Raw genomic sequence first — 23,617 nt, forward strand, 5'->3', positions numbered from 1 at the left:
AAATGGTGCTGCCAGACCGATTACTTAATGCATTGTTTTTCCCCCCCCGACTCAAACCACTGTTTCCTAAACTGAGCTGTGCCATTAAGGGTTTATTAATAGAATGTTTTTATTTGAACAAATACCAGTTTTTTTTGTTTTTATTCGCCCCCTCTTAGAAAAGCCAACCACTTACAGTGACGCACTGCACGACCGAGCCAGAGGGAGATAGATGGAGAGAGAAACAGAGATAAGGGTGAGGGGTTTCTCCTTCTGAATGTAGTTTTTTTTCTGCTGTTGGTCCCTCTTATTTCTACGCCTCTCGCTTCCACATACCACCACCTCCCTGTGTCCTCCTCCCATGGAACCAGTCCCCTGTTACCATGACTCCCACAGACCAACCAAAAAAAACATTCATCCAGGGCCAAGGTCATGTGCCCCCCACCCCCCCACCCACACACTCATAGAGGGCTCGAGCCGAGCGTTAATTTTCTTTGTTCAGGGTGGCTCGCCCCCCCGTTGGAGGATGCCCCCCATGATCTAAGGTCAGCAAGATTTGATGATGGCTGCTCAAGAGGAAGAGTGGGTCAGAGAAGTCACTACCACTTGATATTCCACGTTTCCCCCTCAAGTGCTTCTGGATGCATGTTTCTCCTGATGTTGTTCCATATGATGTAATGTTGTGTTGAGACTGAGAGAAATCGAAACACCACTGCTACAGACGTCTCTAGAGCTCTGATGTTCAAGTGTTTTAAAAGACTTGCACACTGCCTTTCACACCTAGCAACATTGCAGAAAGCAAAATTGCATTTTGTTATTAGGTAGGGCTGTTCTTTCTTAGGACACGGATGGTAGTGAGGCACCCCTGTGTTTTCAGGACCTAACTGGCATAGCATCAGTGTGTTGACATGGTAGAGTGAGTGGTGTTGTGTTTTCAGGACCTAACTGGCATAACGTCAGTGTGTTGACATGGTAGAGTGAGTTGTGTTATCAGGACCTAACTGGCATAGCGTCAGTGTGTTGACGTGGTAGAGTGAGTGGTGTTGTGTTTTCAGGACCTAACTGGCATAACGTCAGTGTGTTGACGTGGTAGAGTGAGTGGTGTTGTGTTTTCAGGACCTAACTGGCATAACGTCAGTGTGTTGACGTGGTAGAGTGAGTTGTGTTATCAGGACCTAACTGGCATAACGTCAGTGTGTTGACGTGGTAGAGTGAGTGGTGTTATCAGGACCTAACTGGCATAGCGTCAGTGTGTTGACGTGGTAGAGTGAGTTGTGTTATCAGGACCTAACTGGCATAGCGTCAGTGTGTTGACGTGGTAGAGTGAGTTGTGTTATCAGGACCTAACTGGCATAGCGTCAGTGTGTTGACGTGGTAGAGTGAGTTGTGTTATCAGGACCTAACTGGCATAGCGTCAGTGTGTTGACGTGGTAGAGTGAGTTGTGTTATCAGGACCTAACTGGCATAGCGTCAGTGTGTTGACGTGGTAGAGTGAGTTGTGTTATCAGGACCTAACTGGCATAGCGTCAGTGTGTTGACATGAGAGAGTGAGTTGAATTATGGGCAAGCGCATTATAAAGCATTAGTTAGACTCCTAAAAACACAGTAGTAGTCTACTGCCTTGGCATCCTGAGGCTCTATGAGGCTAATAAACATATCCTCTAATGTTATTTGGATGTGTTTAAACCCCTTCCTTCTACTAGACTAATAGTAGAAATAGAAAACATAAAATGAAAACCCTGGAATGCGTAGGTGTGCCCAAACTTTTGACTGGTACTGTATCTCAATGTCTGTTTTGAGGGCTCTGAGTTTTTCCCGACGTGACCTGACTAAGAAAAATTCCAGACCCCAGTGATGAACTCCAGCTAGGCCTGGTGGTGGTTGTGGTTTGTCTAGGTATTAAGAGCTCACATTCCATATCACCGAGCTTGCTCCTCCTCAAACATGCCGGACCTCCTTTCCAAACCCCTTCACTAATCTCCCAGCTATGTAAATTACACATCACTGTTAGCCTTAGAGCTGCAAACAGCAACAATAGCCTTGAGTCTTCTGGGCTGTGTAACAAATTGCACCCTATTCCCTACATAGTGCACTTCTTTTGACCAGAGCCCATATGGGCCCTGGTCAAAAGTAGTTTGTAAAATCATTGTAACTCTCTGTACCAGTGGAGGCTGCTGAGGGAGGGATGGCTCATAATAGTGGCTGAAACCGAGCAAATGGAATTGCATCAAACACATGGAAACTATGTTTGATGTATGTGATACCATTCCACTCCAGCCATTACCATGAGCCCGTCCTCGACAAATGAAGGTGCCACCAACCTACTGTGCACTGTACCGCTACGGGCTGAGGCGTTTGGTATTACCCGCTTTCCCTCTACAAATAAGAGCCGTCTTTTTCCGTTTCAGTAAATGTGGTTAGAATATTGAACTGTGGAACTCTATGGAACTTTATTCCACATCAAGTAACTCATACAAGCAGTAAAATTACATTAAAAAACAGATCAAAATATACCTTATGGAACAGGGGGGGATTGTGAAGCAACACAAACAGGCACAGACACATTCATACAAACACACGATAACATACACACACGTACACATGGATTTTGTGTTGTAGAAATGTGGTAGTAGAGTAGGGGCCTGAGGGCACACACTTAATGTGTTGTGAATGCATTGTAATGTTTTTAAAATTGTATAACTGGCTTCATTTTGCTGCACCCCATGAAGATAAGCTGCTGCCTTGTCAGGAACTAATGAGAATTTCTAATAAATACTAATACAATATTATTATTATCCCCTTTCCAAGCCTTAGTCAGTGTGTTTCTTTCTCACCCACCCCACACTGTTTTAGTTGTTACATTTCCCCTCTCGCCTATGAGTCTTTATTGGGTTTGACACTAGTGACTCGTGACTGAGTTAGGTTTGTAAGTGTGCCACAGTTCCATGCATATGGCTCATTGCTTGAGACACTTGATATTCACTCTCTCTCTTACACACACACACACCTCAATTTGTTATTTGGCTGTGTTTTAGGTAAACCCCCTTGCTCTCCATCTGATTGCCCCTATCCCCACAGTGGTGTTTGTGTGTGACCTGGTTTGTGTTTCCTGCTGAGCCGTGGAGCCCTGCAGCAGAAGGTCACACAGTCGGAGTGACTCACTGAAGCCTGTGGGTCCTGTCTGTCTCATGCTCCATCTGCTCTCTCTCTCTCTCTCTCTCACTCTCTCTCTCTCTCTCTCTCTCTCTCTCACTCACTCACTCACTCACTCACTCACTCACTCACTCACTCACTCACTCACTCACTCACTCACTCACTCACTCACTCACTCACTCACTCACTCACTCACTCACTCACTCACTCACACACCTGTTTACATCAGTGGAGGCTCCTCAGAGAAGGAAGGTGAGGGAGGACCATCCTCCTCAGTGAATTTCATAAAAAAATAGTGAAGCATTAAAAAAGTAATACTTTTTTAGATTAAACTATACTAAATTAAAGGCTGTAACAGACCCAAAAAAGTATTTGTCGACCAAGAGTCGTCGGGTCTATTTGAAATGTGATAACTTGTATTTTTCCATATATAGACATATCCAATGTGTTTTAATCAAATCAACCATATGCACTGAGCTTGTCTGATGCTTTAAGTGAGCTGTTTGACACACAAAGGGAGGGAGTCCGACCGCAATTGATTTGTTTGTGCCAGGCCTGGGCTCAGACTTGCTGCACTGTGTTTTTTTATTTTTTTACAGAGATTGACTGTGTGACTAGCACCCGTTGTCTCTCTCTCTCCTCCCTGCTGCAGTGACCACCACAGAACATCAACAGTTTTTATAGTGTTGTCTCTCTCTCCTCCCTGCTGCAGTGACCACCACAGAACATCAAGTGTTTTTATAGTGTTGTCTCGCTCTCCTCCCTGCTGCAGTGACCACCACAGAACATCAAGTGTTTTTATAGTGTTGTCTCTCTCTCCTCCCTGCTGCAGTGACCACCACAGAACATCAAGTGTTTTTATAGTATTGTCTCTCTCCTCCCTGCTGCAGTGACCACCACAGAACATCAAGTGTTTTTATAGTGTTGTCTCGCTCTCCTCCCTGCTGCAGTGACCACCACAGAACATCAAGTGTTTTTATAGTGTTGTCTCTCTCTCCTCCCTGCTGCAGTGACCACCACAGAACATCAAGTGTTTTTATAGTGTTGTCTCGCTCTCCTCCCTGCTGCAGTGACCACCACAGAACATCAAGTGTTTTTATAGTGTTGTCTCTCTCTCCTCCCTGCTGCAGTGACCACCACAGAACATCAAGTGTTTTTATAGTGTTGTCTCGCTCTCCTCCCTGCTGCAGTGACCACCACAGAACATCAAGTGTTTTTATAGTGTTGTCTCTCTCTCCTCCCTGCTGCAGTGACCACCACAGAACATCAAGTGTTTTTATAGTGTTGTCTCGCTCTCCTCCCTGCTGCAGTGACCACCACAGAACATCAAGTGTTTTTATAGTATTGTCTCTCTCCTCCCTGCTGCAGTGACCACCACAGAACATCAACAGTGTTTATAGTGCTGTCTCTTTCTTCCTGCTGCAGTGACCACCACAGAACATCAACAGTGTTTATAGTGTTGTCTCTCTCTCCTCCCTGCTGCAGTGACCACCACAGAACATCAACAGTGTTTATAGCACTGTCCGTGTTGCTGAAGCTGCAACATAAGGGGGGTCTGAATACTTTATGAATGCACTGTACAGTGTACTAAAAGTATTAAAAGTAAATGTAATTGCTAAAATATACTTAAGTATCAAAGGTAAAAGTGTAAATAATTTCCAATTCCTTATATTAGCAAACCAGAAGACATTATTTTCTTTACAGATAGCCAGGGGCACACTCCAATACAGACATAATTTACAAACAAAGAATTTGTGTTTAGTGAGTCCGCCAGATCAGGGGCAGTAGGGATGACCAGGGATGTTGTCTTGATACGTGTGTGAATTGGACAATATTCCTGTCCTGCTGAGCATTCAAAATATAATGAGGACTTTTGGATATCAGGGAAAATGTATGGAGTAAAAAGTACATTAATATCTTTAGGAATGTAGTGGAGTAAAAGTTGTCAAAAATATAAATAGTTAAGTACAGATACCCCAAAAACCTTCTTAATTAGTACTTTAAAGTATTTTATAGAAGGACTTTACACCACTGATTGTAGATATGTAGTGGACTAATAATGTGTTGTATTGTAGTGGTAGAGTAGTGGGGTAATAATGTCCTGTATGATGTACAGTTTTTAAAATATATTTTTTTAAAGAAGTGTGATGTCATTTCCTTAGTCTTGTTTAGACCCCAGGAAGAGTAGCTGCTGCCTTAACAGGAACTATTGGGGATCCTTAATAAATATAAATACACGACAGACTCAAAATATGTCCCAAATGGTGCCGTTTGGGACGCAGTCTCTCTAAGTGCACCGACTTAGCAGTTGGATTATGGAGGATAAAAGGTTGGGTAAGGAGGCCCGTTATGGGTTGAAGATGACTAGACCAGGAAGTTGCCCCATTCCAACATTAACGCATATCAGAATAATAAAAACATTGCGATTGGTAACTGATGCTTATGTGTAGGCTGGGAAAGTGGGAGATTCATCATGGGAGATGCATCATATCACATCTCATTATTTTAATAGCTACCATTGCATTGTTATAACAAAGAACATAGTAACTAGTAAAGCCCTAGTTGTGTGTGCTGCTTGGCACTTAGTTAGATAATTTTTGTGTGTGGGCTTGTTTCCACTTTAACAGCACTGTAAAGTTAATGTACCTGTTTTTAGCATCTTCCCACAGGGAATCCCTAACCGTGTGACTTTCCCTTCCCTGTCAAGGACTCTTCTGAGTGGGGACAAGTCCCCACATTCCCCCAGGCCCCCAAGGCTCATTCTAGGGAGAGTTTGAGGAGAGAACAATGCAGTACATCGCTGTAGGCTAATTGGTTTCCTTAGCATATGCGCTCATCTCCAAGGAGACAGCGTCTCGCTAGAGCGCTATGCTAGCTCTGTGGTGGGCAGGGAAGACCAGGAGGAAATAGCAGGCTGTGTGTTTAGAGCTGCTTGTTTGGGCCGTGTGGAGAACTACTTTGGGGAGCGATGAAGTAGTGGTGGTGTACTTTCTTTTTTTTTGTTTTTGCCTGGTAAAATATATGTTAAGATAGTAGCTCCTCTGGTTTTGGGGTATCTGGAATTGCTGTAGCTCACGGTATGTGGATCACGACCACTGGGGCTTGGCAATTAACATAGCAGAAGATTTCCCCCTCGCAATAAATTGCATTGAATGTAGGCCTTACTGACAGACAAATGACCCAATAAGGTACAGTACAATCCCAGCTAACACAGAACATTCCCGTGATGTTCACTAAAGGATATTTTTTATTAAAAAAAATATTTTTTACAAATAACGTTGCCACAATGTTCTGAGAACCAACATTTGATAGATGGGATATCTGTGCCTGTCTGGGACAATTGTATGATAACATTTGTAAATGTCAAACTGCGAGTGGTGGGGTTAAATGCTGTTAAAAGAGATTGTGGTGGAATGTTTTTTTGAAAGACATTATGTGAAAAAGCTGAGCTCTTATGGCCCACTAGACCAGTGGGGTTTGGTGCTGTTTAAAATGAGGGAAGCTGTCTTATTTAAAAAAATGTAGGAGCATGGCCTTCTTTCTATTACAGCATATTGGATGACTGCTATTCATATTCCATTCACCCAGCTCAATGTAACATGGATAGGTTTAGGCTACTAAACTCAGCAACAACAAAAACACTTCCCTTTTTCAGGACCCTGTCTCTCAAAGATAATCTTTCAAAATCCAAATATTTTCACAGATCTTCATTTTAAAGGGTTTAAACACTGTTTCCCATGCTTGTTCAATGAACCATAAACAATTAATGAACATGCACTTGTGGAACGGTGGCTTGTGGAACGGTTACACCGAGGCCTGTACTCTGGAGCGGGATCGATTTGGAGGTGGAGAGTCCGTCATGGTCTGGGGCGGTGTGTCACAGCATCATCGGACTGTGCCTGCAATGACGACAAGCTATCTCAACGCTGTGCATTACAGGGAAGACATCCTCCTCCCTCATGTGGTACCCTTCCTGCAGGCTCATCCTGACATGACCCTCCAGCATGACAATGCCACCAGCCATACTGTTCGTTCTGTGCGTGATTTCCTGCAAGACAGGAATGTCAGTGTTCTGCCATGGCCAGCGACGAGCCCGGATCTCAATCCCATTGAGCACCCCTGGGACCTGTTGGATTGGAGGGTGAGGGCAAGGGCCATTCCCCCCCAGAAATGTCCGGGAACTTGCAGGTGCCTTGGTGGAGGAGTGGGGTAACATATCACAGCAAGAACAGGCAAATCTGGTACAGTCAATGAGGAGGAGATGCACTGCAGTACTTAATGCAGCTGGTGGCTACACCAGATACTGACTGTTACTTTTGATTTTGACCCCCTCTTTGTTCAGGGACACATTATTCCATTTCTGTTTGTCACATGTCTGTGGAACTTGTTCAGTTTGTCTGTTGTTTAAACTTGTCTTCATACAAATATTTACACATGTTAAGTTTGCTGAAAATATACACAGTTGACAGTGAGAGAACATTTCTTTTTTTGCTGAGTTTACATACGTGATACTCACATTCTCCTTATACCCATCATGAGGTTGCTACAACGTAGCCTATGAATGAAAGTTTACAACGTAGATGCACAGGTCAAGAGAAACATTTGAGTAATCAAGATGACAGACGGTGACACATACAATACCGCCTTTGCAGACTCTTGCCTGCGTTTGGCTGATCTAGGCTGCAACCATTAATCCAATAGTTTCAAATGAGTTTCTATTGGACAGATTCTGGTATGTTTAGCCCCTTTTTGTTAAATTTGCTTCCGTTTAAGAAATGTTTTTCAACAGAATTGGCGGAATGAATAACCCTGAACACCCCTGATCACACGCAAACACAGTTCACTTTCATAGCAGCCACATGAAAACAACATGATCACTTTTCTAATTGAATAATTAATTAGCAGATCTACTCGATCTCCTTTTCCTTTCGCTTGTGGACTTCAGTGCACAACACATCAGCTGTCTGTGACCAAGCAAAAAAAACTTTCCAAGCCAAACCATCATAACCATTGACTGTTACACACAGCCTACATCATTGTCACCATATTCGCTAACATCATAGTCAACATAACTACTTCAACTAATGCAGTAGTAAACCCGCTACAATCATGCAGTACAGTGTACAGTCAGCAAGCAGTTTAGCAGTTACACCTGCAGGCCCCTGGGGCAATACATTTATTCAAACCAAAAGCTTACCCTGACTTGGATGAGTTCCAGTGTTTGATAACCATAGCCAGCTAGCTAACATAGCATTCCTCTCATTTGAGCTGGGTGTTTCAGTAGGCTAAACTAGCTAGCTGCATTCACTAGTTAAGTGAAAAAAAAAATATATATATATATATATATATAGCTCTCGCTCACTCTTTATTTTTGAAGAAATTAATTTGTTCAAAACTATTTTATTTTTCTCTCGGAGTCAACTACTCACCACATTTTATGCACTGCACCCAACACTTGGTTCATTGAGGTTGTAATGTTAAGATCCTGTCAGGGTTTGGCTCATTCTACCAGTTGTGCATAGAGTCTACTGCATCAGTGAGGCAAGAGGGCAGGCAGAGGTGGAAGAGAGAGTTTGGCTACGTCCCAAATGGTCACGTCCCAAATGGCCGCCTATTCCCTATATAGTGCACTGGGCCCTTGTCAAAAGTTGCGCACTGCATAGGAAATAGGGTGCCTTTTGGGACGCAACCATTGTGGTGGTGGGTAATCGCCATGGCTCCCTCTGCTCAGAGCTCTGACTTTTCCTTTCCAACAATAATGATCGTTTCCTCAGCTAAAACCACAGCATTGGTTGGACTGAGACAACTGGTATTTACAGTGAATGAGCTTTTCAGGAGAAGATGCACCACAGAATGAATTCCTAACACAACAATGACCAAAATTCCATTCATGTCACTACAAGTAAAGAATGTTGTAGTGACATGAATGGAATTTTGGTCATTGTTGTGTTAGGAATTCATTCTGTGGTAAAGTACACATGTGTTAAGGGATTTGAATACCTTACGTCACTCATTTATCTAGTTCTCCTTGAAAAGTTTTGGTGTCTTGCTCTGTGTTTTATCCAGGCCTATGACTTGACACCACATCAGGGTAACGTTCAGTGGGGAAACGTTGTGGAATGTTGCAGATAGATGATACCTTATTCCACATGTCAGAGGCATCTTTGTTCAACATACTATATGTCTATATCTGAACATTTCCCACCGTTGTGCCATGCTGAATGTGGCCCAGTACATGTAGTTGTAAAGTATAGCTGTGAGTGTGACACATTGTTTTTCAGGTTGAGGTAACTTCCTGTGAGCAAGGCCTTCAGTCTCCTTCCACTTCTCGGATTCGTTTGTCTCATCTTTGAATTTTGCCGCTTTTATTTACCCGTCTGTGTCGCTACAGACCGGTTTCCTCTTTTCTAGACAAACGCCTACTTCCTCCTCCTGTTAACCTCTCTCTAATTCTTTCTTTTGCTCTTTTTCCGTGCTCAAGGCAAGGCACTGTGAAGTTTAGTTTAAAACCCTTGATTCTGTGACTGCTGGACCCATAAGGATTTATTTTGTATTTGTGGCTAGCTAGTGTTAGTGTAATTCATTTTTTGTTTAGTTTTGTTGTTGTGGATTTGAAAGAAGACGTGTTGGAGGCAGGACCAGCAGGTTGAACTCACTAGCTGGTTGTCGTTAAGGTTTCCGGGTGAGTCCTCGGTCTTCTCTTCTTTTTGTGTACTGTACTCACTGCTCAGGCTAGAAAGGGGTGCATTGGGCCGAAGGGTGTGGCCCTAATTTAAGGGCTCTTTTCCTTTGCCCTCCTCACCCTCTGTGTCCTCTATCCCTTTGGGCATAGACCCGGTTCAGACCATAGAATTAGAATAACTACACATCACAATACCAGGTCAGCCATTCTGAGTTAACCTATGAGTTTCAAAAAAATATATGTCATTTAGCAAAAGCTTTTATCCAAAGCGACTAGTCATGTGTGTATACATTTTACACTAAGGGGGGGTCCCAGGAATTGAAACCCACTATCCAAGCATTGCAAGCGCCATGCTCTACCAACGGAGCTACAGTCAAATTGCCATGGTCAGAGGTTCTACTCATTCTTAATCTATGGTTCAGACATAAGGGTAGAGAGATGAGATGGTGAATAAGCATAGTCTGGTTAGCCCTGACAGATCAGCTATTGCAGGGTTACCCCCCCTGGGGGGAATGTTGCAGGTGAGGAGAGTGCTGGGCATGTTATTGTTTTGACATGCATTACCTGAATTTGACCCACAGAATTATACCTGCGAAGTCTTTGAACTTTTACATGTAAGGGATTACAAAAAATACTGTAACTGTAATCTTATGTTATCAGCAAAACTATTGTAATCAGATTACTTTGAGGATTACTTTTCAATTCAGAAAGGATGTTTGCGGAAAAAACCCATCTTTGACACTTCTCTGTTTTCTCAATGACATTCAAGTCAGCATTTAAACAAGGTACAAGTAGGGCAGGTAGCCTACACACACACACACACACACACACACACACACACACACACACACACACACACACACTGGCAAGGATTTTCAGCTGTCAGGCATTCAGACACTGGAATACATTTTTGAGTAAAACAGCACACAGTTGGAAGTCAAGAAATGTCTTTGAGATATTGTTGTGTATAAGAAAAACATTTAAATAAAATAATTGGCTGTGCTGCTCATTAGATATGTGCGTTGTGGTTGTTATAGTTGGGTCACACCTCTGTTTGGATTGATGCAGGCTTTCTGTGTGATTCTTTCATTTTATTCAGGTTGGTGTGAACAATATGTCTCTTGATTGTTGCTGACTCTCTTTGTTAGTGACTCTCTTTGTTACACTCTTTCCCTCCAGTGTTTAATTGGTATATTGTAATTACTTCGCCACCATGGCCTATTTATTGCCTTACCTCCCTTACCTCATTTGCACACACTGTGTATATATACTTTTTTCTACTGTATTGACTATATGTTTGTTTATTCCATGTGTAACTCTGTTGTATGTGTCAAACTGCTTTGCTTTATCTAGGCTAGGTTACAGTTGTAAATGAGAACTTGTTCTCAACTGGTCTACCTGGTTAAATAAAGGGGAAATAATGATTTAATTTAAGTGCCAATTTGGCAAACCCTTTTGGTTTCACTGATTTGGGTCCACTGTTTATTACAATCTTGGCAGGGATATTCAAATCTAAGTCTTGAGGTCTGCAGTACTGCTGTTTTTCCTCTTTTACGTGATAATGAATTGCACCCACCTGGTGTCCCAGGTCTAAATCAGTCCTTGATTACAGGGGTAGAATACAAATCAGCAGTGGATCTGGCTTCGAAGTACAGCCTTACCCTTTAGATCTTAATCCCGAATCACTCCCCTCACTTACACATCTACAAAACTACCAGGAGTATAGTCTACAAGCGGATTTGGTGTTTTAGCAACATGAGTTTAGAGAATTCCTGTCCCCTCAGCAGGCGTGTTGTGTACTTCAGCGGAGTGACTCCAGTGCTGTTAATTGCTGTGAGAGTTGTCAGCCCGCTGGCACAAACTTCTGACAGGATATCCTGCTTGCTGCACAAGAAACAAGGGCATGTTTGTGAAACAAAGTGGTCTGCTGAGATGGAGACAGTTAGTATTACTATAGTAGCCTGCTGAGACGGAGACCGTTAGTATTACTATAGTAGCCTGCTTAGATGGAGACAGTTAGTATTACTATAGTAGCCTGCTGAGACGGAGACCGTTAGTATTACTATTACTATAGTAGCCTGCTTAGATGGAGACAGTTAGTATTACTATTACTATAGTAGCCTGCTTAGATGGAGACAGTTAGTATTACTATAGCAGCCTGCTGAGACGGAGACATTCAATAGTAGTACTGTAGTAGCCTGCTGAGAGAGTAGTCACAACACACTGACATTAATGGCATAGTGTGTGTGTGTGTGTGTGTGTGTGCCTGTGCCGACTATCTTTAGAAAGATGGGTGTGACTAAGATGCTCTGTGAGAGAATTTTGAATGAGGAATTTCTTATAATTGACCATTTCTCCACATGATTTCTCCACACAAGTTCAACTTTGAATTTGATGCCTATGTCACTCACAACATGGCTGTTCCCTTTTCTTACCGTTCTGCCACTTTTCCCTCCAGTTCCCCCCACTCTTCCTATTTCTCTTCTTCTTTCATTGTTTTATCCACCAGTGTCTACCACCCAGGGGGAACTCTGATAGATGTGGGCACTGTTTCACAGGGCAAAGAGAAGCGATCTCATTTTCAATGAGCTCTTACCAGGCTTTTTCCTAGGAACTGTCGGAGGTTCTGTGTGAATACCAACTACAGGTGTGTGTTTACAGGCTAAAACATTCATACATGAATGAATGAATATCCTCCTCCACAGAGGGTAGGGGAGGCTTTTTAGACTTGTGACAACTTGGGCGGATTGGCCATCTGGCAATTCTGGCAAATGCCAGATGTGCTGGACCGTTTTTAGTTGGTTGGGCTGGTTGAAATTGACATACAAAAATATATTTTTGCCCCAAAAAATGAAAAAGGGGAAAATGGCCAGCCAGCGACACACCGGCCTGTTAAGATTTTTATAAAGATTTTTGCAATTCCTCTGTTATACTAATCTACAATGAGCTGATCAACGGGCAAGGCCAGCTGGCCTGGTTTTCTGATGGGCTGAGCTGAGGTCACGCAAACTCTCATTCAAATTCAAACCTGGCATCAGCAAAGAGACCTGTTCCGACTCTCATATCAGTTAGACAGACTAGATCATAGAAAACTAAAAGGGTGGGTGCCTATAAACGTAGAAAGGGAACATTCTACGTTGTCACCTCACTCAAAACGTCCTATTTTGGGGGCGTCTAAAACAATAATTTGGTCAAACAGTAAAGTGCATTATCCTCCATGATTCCTCTAAGGAAGTGTGTGCCCTGCCCCTGTATCTGTATCACTAGGGCCTGCTGCTGTAATGAGCAAGCCACTCCCCTTTCCCCCCATGCGCTTAAGAGAAGAGCATTTCTGATCATATAAAATTAAAAAATCCAATTAGGGGAAAAAACAGCAAGGCCTCAGCTTTCTGTAGGTAATTGTTATTTCTCAACACTCAATATTCTGATCAATAGCCAATATTTTACAACCAAGATATTTGATATTGTCTGTTGGACCCCAATAATAATAACAGGGACACCCCTGTATGGAGGTACAACTCACCACTATAACTGTGTCTCTGTCTGGAGGTACAACTCACCCCTATAACTGTGTCTCTGTCTGGAGGTACAACTCACCACTATAACTGTATCTCCAGACTGAGACACAGTTATAGGGGTGAGCTGTACCAGTGGTCTTTCTACATATTGTATTCGTTTTAAACATGAACTGGTTAAACAAAGAGGAGGACCATGTCTCATCAGTCACTGGTACAGAAATGGTTGAGAGATGCTGTACTGTCAATGTTGTGCTGCTGCTTGTGTCTAAGTCAGAGATGTAGTGCGCGTGCATGGATGGTGGCCGGCCAGCCGGGGGGTGGGAGGATGTTGGGGTGCAGCGATGTGGGCTGGTGTGGATAAAATACCAGGGCCAAATTCTTGTCCCAGTTCACCCCTGGGGCCGGGTGTGTTTTGGGTGTGTTTGTGTGTGACACTCTCCCAGGGTGTCTGAAAGGGGACACTGAAAGTAGGGCTGGGTGATATATCGAATTCATTTGATTAATTGGAATTTATGTTTTTGCAAGATATTTCATATGCCTCCCATGAATCAAGTTTTTCTTCTTAATATATATATATTTTTATAAGCATTTGTCCGCTTGTTCTCATGTATTTTTGGTGTCGTGTCCTTCACTCCTCCGTGCTGTGTGAGCCTTACCATTTACATTTACCATTTATTTTGGACATTGTAGAATCAAAACTATGGAATAACACACATGGAATCATTTAGTAACCAAAAAAGTGTTAAACAAAATATATTTGAGATTCTTCAAAGTAGCCACCCTTTGCGTTGATGACAGCTTTGCACACTCTTAGCATTCTCTCAACCAGCTTCACCAGGAATGCTTTTCCAACAGTCTTGAAGGAGTTGTTGGCTGCTTTTCCTTCGCTCTGCCATCCAACTCATCTTTTCATCTCAATTGGTTTGAGGTCGGGGGATTGTGGAGGCCAGGTCATCTGATGCAGCACTCCATCACTCTCCTTCTTGGTCAAATAGACCCAAAATAGACCTTACACAGCCTGGAGGTGTGTTGGGTCATTGTCCTGTTGAAAATACAAATGATAGTCCCACTAAGCGCAAACCAGATGGGATGGTGTATTGCTGCAGAATGCTGTTGTAGCCATGCTGGTTAAGTGTGCCTTGAATTCTAAATAAATCACAGACAGTGTCACCAGCAAAGCACCCCATACACCATCACACCTCCTCCTCCATGCTTCACGGTGGGAACCACACATGCAGAGATTTCCACTGGTCTAAGGATGTCTCTTCTTCTTCTTATTGGTGTCCTTTTAGTAGTTGTTTCTTTGTAGCAATTTGACCAGGAAGGCCTGATTCACGCAGCCTCTTCTGAAGAGTTGATGTTACTTGAACACTGAAGCGTTTATTTGGGCTGCAATTTCTGAGGCTGGTAACTCTAATGGACTTGTCCTCTGTAGCAGAAGTAACTATTTTTCTTCCTTTCCTGTGTCTTCCTTTCCTGTGGCGTTCCTCATGAGAGCCAGTTTCATCATAGCGCTTGATGGTTTTTGCAACTGCACTTGAAGACACTTTCAACGTTCTTGAAATGTTCAGTATTGATTGACCTTCATGTCTTAACGTAAAGATGGACTGTAGTTTCTCTTTTTGCTTATTTGAGCTTTTCTTGCCATAATATGGACTTGGTCTTTTACCAAATAGGGATATCTTCTGTATACCACCCCTACCTTGTCACAACATAACTGATTGGCTGAAATGCATTAAGAAGGAAAGAAATTCCACAAATGAACTTTTAACAAGGCACACCTGTTAATTGAAAAGCATTACAGGTGACTACCTCATGAAGCTGGTTGAGATAATGCCAAGAGTGTGCACAGCTGTCATCAAGGAAAAGGGTGGAAACCTTGAAGAATCTCAAATATGAAATATATTGGATTTGTTTACTACATGATTCCATATGTGTTATTTCATAGTTTTGATGTCTTCACTATTATACTACAATGTAGAAAATAGTAAGAAAGAAAGAAAACCCCTTGAATGAGTAGGTCTGCCCAAACGTTTGGTACTGTATAATGTGAATGGCCCATGTTTTTGATATTACTTTAGGGTATATCGCCCTACACTAACTGAAAGCATGGCTAGAGCGTGGGCAGGTTTCAGTGTGCCTGTGAAGTGAACGTTGCAGCCTTGACGTGTGTGTGTGTGTGGTATATGTGTGTGTCTCCATGTCTGTCTTGGTTTGTGAAAGTGTCTCGCTTGAAGCTTCTGTTTTGGTGTGTTGGGGTATGTCTGTTTTTAACGTCACCTTTTGAAGCGGATGTTTCAGTGTATTTGTATGTTTCCAACCCTTCTCTCTCTCTGTGTCTTTCCGTCTAAGACTCAAAGATGGTGATAACTCGCTGTGCATGTCTCTATGACCTTTTTGTTTCTTACACAGATAAAGGCTCCTGCCTTCTTTTATAGGCTGTCTGTGGCACGGTGTCACACCCTGGCCCCTTGGTGAGCCAAGGCTCTTTGTAGAAGTGTCAGATTAGCACTAAGGTTTAGGCTCTTTTGAAATCCATACAGGATGCCAGCGCCCTCTGGTCACACCTGAGAAATCCCCTCCCTGCCGCTTAGGAAAGTTGAAGAGGATTAATTTTCTAAAGTGAGAAAAAAGTCAAGCATGTGTTCTCAGCCATCGAGTGTGATTGACTGTGGCTGCGTGGGTTGGTATAGCTGATGTTGTTTGTTCGTGAGATGTGTGTTGGTGAGTCGTAATACTGTAGAAAATTACAATATTACATCTGGGCTTCTGCATTAAGACACATTGATCACAAACTGTCATACATCCTATTTTTGATCATGATTTATAGATTATGTAGGCTCAGGCTGTGGGAACTGTGAAACGTGCTTGGATCAGGCTTCGTCGCTCTTCATTCTCAGGGGGTGTTCAAAATGGCAGCCTATTCCCTTTATACTACTTTCGATTAGGGTGCCGTTCGGGATGTACCTTCAGTGCCAATAGGAGGTGAAGCTTAGGGCTTTTTTTTAGATCATGTTCTCTCTCTCTCAAAATTCAAAGGGGCTTTATTGGCATGGGAAACTTGTTAACATTGCCAAAGCAAGTATGGAGCTCTGTGGTCATACATTTGACAGTAGGTTAGGACGTGCAGCTCAGTCTCCACCTCATTTTGTGGGCAGTGTGCACATAGCTTGCATTCTCTCTCGAGCCAGGTCTGCCTATAGCGGCCTCTCTCAGTAGCAAGGCTATGCTCACTGAGTCTGTACATAGTCAGACTCAGGCCCTTCTTGCCTTGTCTCTTAGATTGTTCATTGCCTTGTGGAAGTTACCGGTGGTGTTTAGGCTGAGGTAGGTGAAATTCTTTGTGCTCTAGGGAAACCGTTTCTCGATAGAATATCTATTTATTGTCTTGGCATCTGGACCTTTTTTGGAACACCATTTTTTCTTACTAAGATTCACTGACACAATCTGTGCAGAAGGTATAGGTGCTGCTGTGGGCCCTTCTTGGGTGGGAACAGAAACCGTAGATCATCTGCAAACGGTAGACATTTGATTTCCAAGTCCAGTAGGGTGAGGCCGGGTGCTGCAGACAGTTCAAGTGCCCTCGCCAAGTCATTGATACACAGTGCATTCAGAAAGTATTCAGACCCCTTGACTTTTTCCAGATGTTATGTTACAGCCTTATTCTAAAATAATACCCGATAATGACAAAGTGAAAATAGGTTTTAGAAGTTTTTTCAAATGCATAAAATAAAATAAACATCTGAAATGCCTTATTTACGTAAGTATTCAGACCCTTTGCTATGAGACTCGAAATTGATTTAAGGCACATCCTGTTTCCATTGATCATCCTTGAGGTGTTTCAATAACCTGATTGGAGTCCACCTGTGGTAAATTCAATTGATTGGACATTATTTTTAAAGGTGCACATCTGTGTAGATGAGGTACCACAGTTGACAGTACATGTCAGATCAAAAACCAAGCCATGAGGTTGAAGGAATTATCCTTAGAGCTCCGAGACAGGATTGTGTCGAGGCACAGATCTGGGGAAGTTTACCAAAACATCCCCAAGAACACAGTGGCCTCCTCCATTCTTAAATGGAAGAAGCTTGGAACCACCAAGACTCTTCCTTGAGTGGTCCGCCTGACCAAACTGAGCAATCAGGGGAGAAGGGCCTTGGTCAGGGAGGTGTCCAAGAACACACTGGTCACTTTGACAGAGCTCTAGAGTTCCTCTGTGAAGATGTGAGAACATTCTCTGCAGCCCTCCACCAATCAGGCCAGGTGGAAGCCACTCCTCAGTAAAAGGGGAAAAAGGGGATGCCTAGTCAGTACAACTGAATGCCTTCAACTGAAATGTGTCTTCAGCATTTAACCCAGTCCCTCTGAATCAGAGAGGTGCGGGGGGGCTGCCTTAATCGATATCCATGTCTTCGGCGCCCAGGGAACAGTGGGTTAACTGCCTTGCTCAGGGGCAGAATGACAGATTTTTACCTTGTCAGCTTGGGGTTTCGATCGAGCAACCTTTCTGTTACTGGCCCAACGCTCTAACCACTAGGCTACAAAAGCACAGGACCGCCTGCTTGGAGTTTTCCAAAGGGCACCTAAAGAACTTTGACCTTGAGAAACAAGATTCTCTGGTCTGTTGAAACCTTGACCTGAATGCAAAGCGTCACATCTGGAGGAAACCTGGCATCCTCCTTATGGTGAAGCATGTTGGTGGCAGCATCATGCTGTGGAGGTGTTTTTCTTCAGCAGGGACTGGGAGACTAGTCAGGATTGAGGGAAAGATGAACGAAGCAAAGTACAGAGAGATCCTTTATGACAATCTGCTCCAGATTGCACAGGACAACTGCCAGGTCGCAGTTGTAAATGAGAACTTGTTCTCAACTAGCCTACCTGGTAAAATAAAGGGGAATATATATATATATATATATTAGTTTAACTGACCCTAAGCACACAGCCAAGACAGCGCAGGAGTGGCTTTGAGACAAGTCTCTGAATGTCCTTGAGTGGCCAAGCAGGAGCCTGGACCAACCCAATCAAACATCTCTGGAGAGACCTGAAAATAGCTATGCAGCGATGCTCCCCATCCAACCTGACGGAACTTGAGAGGATCTGCAGAGAATAATGGGAGAAACTCCCCAAATACTGGTGTGCCAAACTTGTAGCTTACCCAAGGGGACTCTAGGCTGTAATCGCTGTCAAAGATGCTTCAACAAAGTACTGAGTAAAGGGTCTGAATACTTATTTCAGTTTATTTTATACATTTGCAAAAATGTCTATAAAAGCTGTCTTCTTTCTCATTATGGAGTATTGTGTGTACATTGATGATAAACTTTTTATTATATTTTAGAATAAGGCTGTAACATAACAAAATGTGGAAAATGTCAAGGGGTCTGAGTACTTTCCAAATGCACTGTATACACTGAACAGAAATATACACACAACATAGTGTTGGTCCCATGTCTAATAAGCTGAAATAACATTTCCCAGAAATGCTCCATACTCACAGAAAGCTTATTTCTCTCATTCTGTGCACAATTTCTTTTTACATCCCTGTTGGTGAACATTTCTCCTTTGCCAAGATAATCCATCCACCTGACAGGTGTGGCATATCATTGTACAGGTGCACCTTGTGCTGGAGACAATAAAATGCTACTCTGAAATGTGCAGTTTTGTCACAACACAATACCACAGATGTCTCAGGTTTTGAGTAAGCATGCAATTGTCATGCTGACTGCTGGAATGTCCACCAGAGTTTTTGCCAGATAATTTTATCTTAATTTCTCTAACATTTCTCTCCATCGTAGTTTTAGATAATTTGGCAGTACGTCCAACCGGCCTCACGACCGCAGACCACGTGTAACCACGCCAGCCTAGGACCTCCGTATCTGGCTTTTTCACCTGCGGGATTGTCTGAGACCAGCCACCCTGGCAGCTGATGAAACTATGGGATTGCACAACTGAGGAATTTCTGAACAAACTGTCAGAAACCGTCTCAGGGAAGCTCATCTGTGTGCTCGTCATCCTCACCAGGGTCTAGACATGACTGCATTTCGGAGTCGTAACCATGCTCACCTTCAATGTCCACCTGCATGCTGGAGAAGTCTGCTCTTCACGGATGAAACTGTACCGGGCAGTATGGCGTCATGTGGGTGGGCGGTTTGCTGATGTCAACGTTGTGAACCGAGTTCTCCATGGTGGGGTTATGATGTGGGAAGGGATAAGCTCCGGACAACAAACACCATTGCATTTTATTGATGGCAATTTGAATGCACAGCGATAACGTGACGAGATACTGAGGCCCATTGTTGTGCCATTCATTCACCACCAACACGATAATGCACAGCCCCATGTCGCAAGGATCTGTACACAATTACTGGAAGCTGAAAATATCCCAGTTCTTCTATGGCCTTGATACTCACCAGACATATCACCCATTTGAGCAAGTTTGGGATGCTCTGGATCGACGTGTGAGACCGCGTGTTCCAGTTCCCACCAATATCCAGCAACTTCGCACACCATTGAAGAGAAGTAGGACAACATTCCACAGGCCACAATCAACAGCCTGATTAACTCTATACAAAGGAGATGTAACACTGCATAAGGCAAATGGTGGTCACCGGATACTGACTGGTTTTCTGATCCATGCCCCTACTTGTTTTTAAAGATATCTGTGACCAACAGATGTATATCTGTATTCCCAGTCATGTGGCCTAATTTATTTATTTAAATTGACTGATTTCCTTCAATTAACTGTGACTCATTAAAATCCTTAAAATTGTTGCATGTTGTTTTTATATATTTATTCAGTGCCTTATAGTGTATATGTTGAAGCTGCATCCCTGTCTCACTCCACAGCTCTGAGGAAACACCCCCCAACACCACTTTCCATCAGTTTATATAGCAGACCCTCGTGCCAAATTGTGTCTAAAGCTTTTTTGAAATCAACAAAGCATGAGCAGACTACGCGACTGTCTTGGTGTGCTTGGACCATGTTAGTTTGTTGATGTGGATGCCAAGGAACTTGGAGGTCTCAAACGGCTTCACTACAGCCCTGTCGATGAGAATTGGGGCGTGCTCGGTCCTCCTTTTTCCTGTAGTCCACAATCATCTCCTTTTTGTCTTGATCACATTGAGGAAGGCTTCTTCTCCAAGAGGCTTCTTAACAGTCTTACCCCCAAGCCATAAGACTCCTGAACATCTAATCAGATGGCTACCCAGACTATTTGCATTGCCCCCCCTCCCCCATTTCTACGCTGAGCTACTCTCTGTTATTATCTATGCATAGTCACTTTAATAAATCTACCTAGAAGTACATATTACCTCGACACCGGTGCCCCCGTACATTGACTCTGTACAGGTACTCCCTGTGTATAGCCTCGCTATTGTTATTTTACTGCTGCTCTTTAATTATTTGTTACTTTTCCCTCTTACTTTTTTTTGTGTATTTTCTGCGTTGTTGGTTAAGGGCTTGTAAGTAAGCATTTCACTGTTGTATTCGGTGCATGTGACAAATAAAATTAGATTTTGATTCAATTTTTGTTTTTCAATATGGGTGTACAGGTTCACTCCTCTTTCCTTTCTCTTTTCTCTCTTGTCCTCCCTCCCTCCCCTCTCTCTTCCACTTTCTATTGGCTTCCTTCCTCTCTGCAGAGGACAAGACTTCTTATGTTTCCTCATAAATATTTGAGCAGAAACCTGACACTTTCTGCTGTCCAACAAATCAAATCCTTCTCTCTCTTCCCCTCTTTACCGCCTCCTTTGTTGATGCCTTTGTTCTCCCAGTTGTGACCTTCTGGCGTGAGATTGATTTTCAGGTCCTTGAGGTGATTTGTGATTTTTGGGGGGTGCAATTTCACTCTTTCCGAGTCCATAATAACCCAGTGGATTAACGGGTCACTTTAGTGGTGTGACCTCCTTGCTGCAAGTGTCTCTCGGATTACATTTCTATCCCTAATGTTTTCTATAAAGACAGGGAGAGAGAGAGAGACTTGCCCTCTCATGTCTCTTTAGTTATCCTCTCTGGCAGAGATGTTTTGTATGGTCTACATATTACCGAGGCTTAAGGACATGATCACCTTTCACAACCGTTTGCTCTATAACAATCCACAATTTGCATTGTAAAGTGGAGAAAAATAAAACTACCTCCTCCGGGGTAACACACACACACACACACACACACATAGTGAATCTTGATTGGCTTACTGCTGTGTATCCCAGTGCAGCCTATAAGTTAACCCAGAGCAGAATTCCAGTGTTCCTGACTACCCCTCTCCTCTACCAAGAGTCCCCTCCATTAGAGTTACTGTTTACCAAATCTGTCTGTGATGAGAGAGGAAGGATGATGGGGACCTGCATCCCAGATGGCACCCTATTCCTTATATAGTTCACTACTTTTAACCAGAGCTCACACATGCAAATGCACAAACACTCGCTCGCGCACAAAAACACACAGTTTATCTTGCTTTGCTGCTTCTTTGATTTCTGTATATCTATAGATGAACACATCACTCCCACGAAGGCTCTAGTATTCTGTATATCTATAAATAAACACACCCCTCAATGGCTCTAGTTTCCTGTATATCTCTAAATAAACACATCACTCCCACGAAGGCTCTAGTTTTCTGTATATCTATAAATAAACACATCACTCCCACGAAGGCTCTAGTTTTCTGTATATCTATAAATAAACATGACTCCAATGAAGGCTCTAGTTTCCTGTATATCTCTAAATAAACACATCACTCCCACGAAGGCTCTAGTTTTCTGTATATCTATAAATAAACACATCACTCCCACGAAGGCTCTAGTTTTCTGTATATCTATAAATAAACACATCACTCCCACGAAGGCTCTAGTTTTCTGTATATCTATAAATAAACATGACTCCAATGAAGGCTCTAGCTTCCTGTATATCTATAAATAAACACATCACTCCCACGAAGGCTCTAGTTTCCTGTATATCTCTAAATAAACACATCACTCCCACGAAGGCTCTAGTTTCCTGTATATCTCTAAATAAACACATCACTCCCACGAAGGCTCTAGTTTTCTGTATATCTCTAAATAAACACATCAGTCCCACGAAGGCTCTAGTCTTCTGTATATCTATAAATAAACATGACTCCAATGAAGGCTCTAGCTTCCTGTATATCTCTAAATAAACACATCACTCCCACGAAGGCTCTAGTTTCCTGTATATCTCTAAATAAACACATCACTCCCACGAAGGCTCTAGTTTTCTGTATATCTATAAATAAACACATCACTCCCACGAAGGCTCTAGTTTCCTGTATATCTCTAAATAAACACATCACTCCCACGAAGGCTCTAGTTTTCTGTATATCTCTAAATAAACACATCAGTCCCACGAAGGCTCTAGTCTTCTGTATATCTATAAATAAACACATCACTCCCACAAAGGCTCTAGTTTCCTGTATATCTATAAATAAACACATCACTCCCACGAAGGCTCTAGTTTTCTGTATATCTCTAAATAAACACATTACTCCCACAAAGGCTCTAGTTTCCTGTATATCTATAAATAAACACATCACTCCCACAAAGGCTCTAGTTTCCTGTATATCTATAAATAAACACATCACTCCCACGAAGGCTCTAGTTTTCTGTATATCTATAAATAAACACATCACTCCCACAAAGGCTCTAGTTTTCTGTATATCTCTAAACACATCACTCCCACGAAGGCTCTAGTTTTCTGTATATCTATAAATAAACACATCACTCCCACAAAGGCTCTAGTTTCCTGTATATCTCTAAATAAACACATCACTCCCACGAAGGCTCTAGTTTTCTGTATATCTCTAAATAAACACATCACTCCCACGAAGGCTCTAGTTTTCTGCCTGTATGTGAAAACGGTCATCTTATAACACTAAAGGCAGTGTATTCCAAGGTTCTGTTGGTGTTGATGCATCATTCTGTTTACAAAGGGAAGGCACTATTGCTTCGGTGCGCGTCCTTCTGAAGATGAGTTTTGGTGTGCGTCCTCCTGAAGATGAGTTTTGGTGTGCGTGCGCACGCGTGTCGCTATGCTCCTATACCCAAAGTGAAAAGGGCAGCTTGTGCTCATCAAGACAATGCTCTTCTATTTGTGCCTCCTGTGTTCTGTCTTTCTCTCTCCGCCTCCCTCCCTTTCCTCTTTCCTAGAACAGAGGACAAAACACAATTTTCTCTGAATGAGCCTAAAGAAGGGAGAGGCATGAACGGACAGAGAGAGCGAGAGAGAGAGTCTGTGTTTTTAGCGAGGAGCCTGGTTTCATCAACACAATACAGACAG

General features: G+C 42.8%; 1 protein-coding gene across 5 annotated transcripts in view; it reads left to right on the forward strand.

Moving 5' to 3' along the window:
- LOC109903395 (engulfment and cell motility protein 1) overlaps nt 1–23,617 on the forward strand; it is a 197,993-nt gene that overhangs the window by 47,433 nt on the left and 126,943 nt on the right. The window contains exon 1 of one of the 5 annotated variants that reach the window (XM_031788886.1): nt 9,501–9,814. The exons of 3 other annotated variants lie outside the window; for them this stretch is intronic. The gene's annotated coding sequence lies outside the window, so the exon portion shown is untranslated. Of the gene's footprint in view, nt 1–9,500; nt 9,815–23,617 lie in introns of those variants that run through there. One more of the 5 variants, XM_031788889.1, reaches the window with a different exon arrangement.

The sequence above is a fragment of the Oncorhynchus kisutch genome, linkage group LG14, assembly GCF_002021735.2.
Source record: "Oncorhynchus kisutch isolate 150728-3 linkage group LG14, Okis_V2, whole genome shotgun sequence".
Classification (NCBI taxonomy): Eukaryota; Metazoa; Chordata; class Actinopteri; order Salmoniformes; family Salmonidae; genus Oncorhynchus; species Oncorhynchus kisutch.